Below are 6,249 nucleotides of genomic sequence, written 5' to 3' on the forward strand. Positions count from 1 at the left end.
CCAGACATCCCCTGTATGAAGACTTGCCTTTGGACATCGAGAAACAGTGACTGGAAACGCTGCCAGCACTGGGTATAGCTATAGCCAGCACAGAGATCCGTTTCAGTGTTCCTTCACACCACCATAGCCAGACCATGCTCTCCTCATGTATGTTTTAATACAACTAGTATAATCGCATTCATTTGTCCTGATCCCATCTTCCTGTAGCGTTAGAGCAGCAACCAGATACTGCTGCACTGCACAGGTGTTGACAAGTATGAAGCTGCCCATACACCTGACGATTATCGTACGATAATCGCGGGTGATCCCGCGATGGTACGATAATTGTAAGGTGTATGGGCAGCGTGCGACCGCATATACTGTACGGTCGCACAACTTTCGTATTACGAGCACGCTAGAAAACCTGCCGAAAATTTACGATTTTCAGTGAGTTGGTAGCGGGATCACAAGACGAAAGCTGCATGGGCCGAGGTGCACAAGCGCACAATGCCCGCTCAACATTGCAATCATCTGTAAGCCCTCCCCTCAGCGGAGAGGACTTGCGATGATCGCAAGTACGATTTGCCGGTCCAAGATGGGCAGGTCGTACGAACTTTTAATCACCTTACAACCATCGCACAATGAAAGTCGTGCGATGGTTGTAAGGTGTATGGCCACCTTAAGGATGACCTTATCAGTGGCTACTGCTCCATCATTTTCTAATTAGTAGGCTGGGATGTGATTTGATTAGTGTTGTCATCATATCTGTGGTGCTGGCACGGGTGTCTGGATCACAACTGGCTGCATTGATTTACAAGTAAAAAAGTTCCCATATTTAACAAACTACATTTTTACAGTGCTGGTACTTTTTTAATGTCTGGAAACATGATGTTTGCTGCAAAGAGTATTGTCTATACTGTACTGGAGTATTTTAAAATCCGGTGGTAAAACTAATAGTTAATCAACTGTCGCTTAAAAAAAACTATATATTCTATACAAAAAAACTGCCAAAGAAGACTCTTAACACTTACATTACTGGTGGGCAGTAAGTTTGAATGTCACAGTCTTTGAGCGTTGGCGGCTGAAGAATCTAAAAGCATTCAACTAGTTATGCACCGATACCAAGTACCATACTCGGTACAAGTACACGTACAGATACTTTTCCAGCTCCAAGCCTACACTAGAGAAATATTCAAAAGTTAGGAGTCAGCTGTCATTTGTAAGGAGCACACGGAGCTCCCGGGATTTGTACATCTCTGTTTTAATGTACGATTTTGTTTTTATGACTATTAATAAAGGGATGCACAGATACCAGTTTTCCAAGTACAAGTACTGATACTTGTCCAACTACTTACAGACACAAGTACTGATACATTTTTGTTTATTGTCATGTGACAGTTTTTCTAAAACAATATCGACTGTGGTTATTATTTTACTGAATTAATGTTAGTTATTTAATGATATCTGCTCACATGCATGGAGCTCCGTGTACGCCGAGTAGCATGACTTTGATACGATTCTTTAGATTTTACCAGAGAGTGTTCCATTTGGGAACAACTGCTTTAGTTTAGCTATAAGAACCGTACCCCAAGCACGGCCTTTATGTAGCGCACAATGAAAACTGAATACACTTTGTTTGTGGTGCATAACGCTCTTTGACCAGTGGCTAGTTTGATGCTACTAGCCGGGACCGTGACAAATTGCTATGCCACTGTGCCTTGAAACATATTGACTCACTTAAGGTTTTGTTACCCTTATTGTACTGTACACTCTTGTATTGTGTGCTGAACAGTTGGCTGCCTGCGTGCAGGCCCTAGGCCCTTATGTCTCATTTTTGTGTCAGACTTTTATTTTGCTCAATAAATGAAGATTTATAAAATAAAAACAATACAGACTAATGATTTCAGGACAGTGGTGGAGCGCCAGAGCTAGGTCCCAGCTGCAACCCCGGTAGTTCTCATGAAAATGCCAAGTATCGGCACTGGTAACTGAACTGGTATCGGTGTATCCCTACATTCAACACACTTGTTCCCCTCTGCACGTAGTGGCTCCTTCCGCTGGCACTACTATAGTAATGTGTCCTGTGGTAACATAATGGATGAAGCAAGCAAACACAGAATGCAGTGGGAGACACAGACATGGAAGCTATGGAAAACTCCAAAGCTCTTGAAGACATCGCAGTTTAAACTTGCTACCTTCCAGAGAGGTAAGTATTGAAGAGCATTTGGCGCAGTGAAGTCCAAATGATTACTGATATACCGTATCTGCATTGATGGAATTAGTACTTGATTAGAAAGAGGTGATAATCTAGTCCACCCCACCTAGACTGATAAAAAACACACAGATAAAAAAAGCTTATAACATTTTAATAAAAACACTTTATTGAATAAAAAAATATATGATCCATACAAAACCCCACCATTTACAGTATATTCCAACACACAACTCAAAGGACTAAGGCTGGTAGAGAGCTTTTACATTGAAGTGTTAAACTGCTCTTACTCATGAAGGCAGGGGAATGAGCACTTTAAAGCAGAACTCTAGCTTTTCTTTTGGTTTTGGATAGAGTGGGAAAATGTTGAAATCCCTCTCAGGTATTTATTGCCAACAGTGTCCTTATTGGGGAGATATCCCCATACTTCCTGTCCCTATTACACAATAGTCAGAAAGAGGGGTTAACCATTTTCTACTCTAGGAATAAAAGTTATTTTACTGTTCTTTAGCCCCTGTTTTGGAGAGATGCTTCTCACTTTGTGTCCCAGTGACATGAACAGGAAGTGCAGGAAACTTTCTGTGATGAGGGTACTCAACAATAAAAACCTAAAAGATGTACTATCCCTTCCCCACTATATCTTTAAAAAAACAAAGCTTTTACTGGAGTTCTATCCTAACTTTTACGGGTGCTTCATAGCCAGGAGCTCACAGTTTCTGGAAGACATAGCTTACTTGTATGTATGAAAATTTCCTTAAAACTCCTCTGCTGTTGTTTTGCCCACCTGTACCTTTAAAACTCCCGCAATTAGAATATGTTTTCTTTGTCTGATTCCACAGTTTGTATTTGTTAGTTTCTTCCAATGAATATTATTTAAAATGCATCACAAGTAAATTGATTGTTTTAAAATAGGTTTACAAAATGTATAAAATTATTTAATTGGCACAGCTAAATATAAAGTTCACAGTTAGGATTTTATATAAAATATGTCAAAATTCTAAAACAAAATAAAAACACACAACATCAAACACACAAACATTAAAGCTATATGCCATAAAGGCTGAAATGAACTTGACGAACAAGATCACATTTGTATTTTTGGAAACCGATGTTGAAAATGTCACCCCTATGTGCAAACAGCCTAACGAAGTTTCATAGTAGCAGTGTTTACCTGAAGTGTATGTAGTATCCAAACAGACTAGCATTCTGTGTATTATAACAATGTGCAGAATGAAACGACTTCACTGTTGTCCTCTGCATATAAATGATTAATGCTAGACCATTAATCTATGGCTATGTACACATACATAGGCGGGCAAGAGTAAGTGATCTGGCGCCTGTATGAAAATCCCAATATTGCATTAGCTTTTATGTGGGGGTGTTCATGAAGGGGAGGAATGTGAATAAACAAGGCCAACAAATACAGAAATTAAAGTCCAGATGACATTACACAGAGTGCTTGTATGTATACTGAACACAGTGCAGTACTCTGCAAGCTTCATGGATGTAAGCCGATTTCCCCCTCTTGATGCCAGTGTGTACACAAAATGGAGGGAATTTATCAAAACTGGAGCAGACAGATACTGGAGCAATTGCCCATGGCGACCAATCAGCTTCTCTCTTCAGTTTGTTCAGTTAAGTTTGTAAATGAGAGAGAAGCTGATTGGTTGCCATCCACAGCGGCTCCAGGTTTTGCCTGCTTCAGTTTTGATATATTCCCCTCTATGTTTTGCTGCTTGCACATATGGGCAGCTTTCCCATCCCAAAAACTGATCATGAGAAGTGTCAGTTATGTCACAAACACTTAAAAAATACAGAAAGATTGAGAGATCACAGTTTATTTATTATGTAACTGGTCCATGTTTAATCATTTCCCACGATGACCAATGGAAAGACAGATGCCATTCGTGCGGCCATGTCCATGAGTCATTGGTTAATAATCTCTAAACAGAAGATTCCTGCAAGAAATAGAGTATACAATTAGACAATACAAACATCTCCTGAGAAAAATATGCAAGAAATATTAAACAGTCCACTTGGGGGAACCATCTTGAAACAAAATTAAAGTTCACAGCCTACATTTTCTATACTCTAATCTTGGCATCTACGAGAACAGATCTGAAGTAAATTTAATAGAAAGAAGACTATCTTTACATAAAACGAACCCCCTCCCAGGCCCAATAAAAAATACATGTATACATGGGTACTTGTGTACGAGTGATGAATGATGTCAGCAGAGAGTCTTCACCCATAAATCCCCTGCACACTTAAAAATTTTCATGCCTCTGGATTTTGGCAGATAGGGAGATGAAAAGCCTGTGCTCCCCTGTTTTTCACCCAGGGTTTGAAAAAGAGGAGCCTGCCACATCTTTCCTTTTAAAACTTTGGGCTGGAGGTGAACATATGAGCCAGTAGGACTATTTTATCCATTAGCAAGTCAGGGAGTAGTGTCGGACACCAGTGCTTTAGGCCCCATTCACACTTGCCAATTCCTCTGTGAGACTCATGTGATCTGCTGCTGTTGGCAGGCTGTTTGCATGTAATCACACAGTCTGCGAATACCTGCGAACAACCACACCTGGACGCAGACTGTTTGTGTCCAGGTGCAATTGTCTGCAGATAAACGTGGCATGAATGGCCTCCCAACAACTGTGGCCGGTGGTAGCGGTCAATGTATTGTAAATCGTCTCCAGTCCGCAACAGATCACATGACTCTCATGGAGGAATTTGCAAGACTAATACAATTGGTCCCATTCGTGCAAATGGGACCTTAAAGTGTACCTCCACTTTAGTTGAGAAAAAACAATCCCCCTTAGGTGATCAAGGATTTCAACAAACATGTTTTCAGATTCTTACCTTTTTCTGTTCTGAAAAATAAAATTTTCTCATAACATTCAGAAAGTTCTAGGTCTTTACTACCAGCTTTGCTTCAGTTCTGTAGTCTGGATTAAAATTTGCTGACCTAGTTATATCTTTTTTTTCCCCCCAAAAAACATCTTCCTGCTAACAACTTTACACAGAGGTGTATATAATGAGATTGCCTGCCAAAGATATATTTTTTGCTAATATCACCAAAATGGAGTTTTTCTAACAAAATGCTAACAGCGGAATTCTGTTAGCTGGGAACACTTTGAACGGAAGCACACCTTTATCCTGATGCACTAAACAGTGATAAGTGGATTGATCTCTATAAAAAAAAACAGCTATAGTTAATGCTGGCTGCTAGCTTTCAATCCTGGGTGTCAGTGACACCCAGGGTCCCCGATGAGGATTTGGAACCAGTGAGAGTGGTTCTTGATCATGTGACTACTTTATTAAAAAAAGGATGCAGTGTTCATTTGCAGTGCCATCTGTCTGTTGCACTATTAAAAATTATGAGGGGAATTTATCAAAACTGGAGCAGACAGAACCTGGAGCAGTTGCCCATAGTAACCAATCAGCTTCTCTCAGTTTGTTCAGTTAAGATTTTAAAATGAAAGAGGGAAGCCGATTGGTTGCCATGCACAGCTGCTTCAGATTTTCTCTGCTCCCGTTTTCATAAATTCCCATCAAGTATTAAAAATATAGAAAAAAAAAATGATTGCACATTTTTCAGCCCATAATAAAATCAGAGCAGGTTTGCTTTTTTAAAAACTGTACCAAATAAAATGATTATGGGATATATATATATAAAGTAGTAAATGTGACCTTTACCAAATATATACTGCAGGTGAATCTTCCTGGTGCATGAATTTTAAATTACAGGAAATGATTAATGGCCTGTGAATGTTTAGTGAATGTCATGGTCACTGCTCTATAAATATGCCCTATATCCTAAAAAATACATTTTAAACTTATCTACCGTGTTTCCCCGAAAATAAGACAGTGTCTTATATTTTTTTTTTTCACAAAAAAAGACACTAGGTCTTATTTTCGGGGGGTGTCTTATGTGTACCTGGCTGCAGCTGTCCGCTCGTGCGTGCGGATGGGCGTGCGGGAGGGAGGGAGCTGCGGCCACTCTCAGCTGTAATGCCGTCCAGGGAGCCAGACAGGTGGGCGTGCGGGGAGGCGTGCCTGGC

The 6,249-nt window shown here is 40.2% G+C and overlaps 1 protein-coding gene across 1 annotated transcript in view; it reads right to left on the reverse strand.

The window, feature by feature from the left end:
• Window positions 1–657: 657 nt before the first annotated feature.
• The window catches only part of TSGA10 (testis specific 10), a 70,075-nt gene continuing 64,483 nt past the window's right edge, over window positions 658–6,249 (reverse strand). Inside the window, exon 20 of the mRNA XM_018563318.1 lies at window positions 658–669. The gene's annotated coding sequence lies outside the window, so the exon portion shown is untranslated. The remainder of the gene's footprint in view (window positions 670–6,249) is intronic.

This window comes from Nanorana parkeri, unplaced genomic scaffold (assembly GCF_000935625.1).
Source record: "Nanorana parkeri isolate BGI_ZX_2015 unplaced genomic scaffold, ASM93562v1 scaffold21, whole genome shotgun sequence".
Taxonomy (NCBI): domain Eukaryota; kingdom Metazoa; phylum Chordata; class Amphibia; order Anura; family Dicroglossidae; genus Nanorana; species Nanorana parkeri.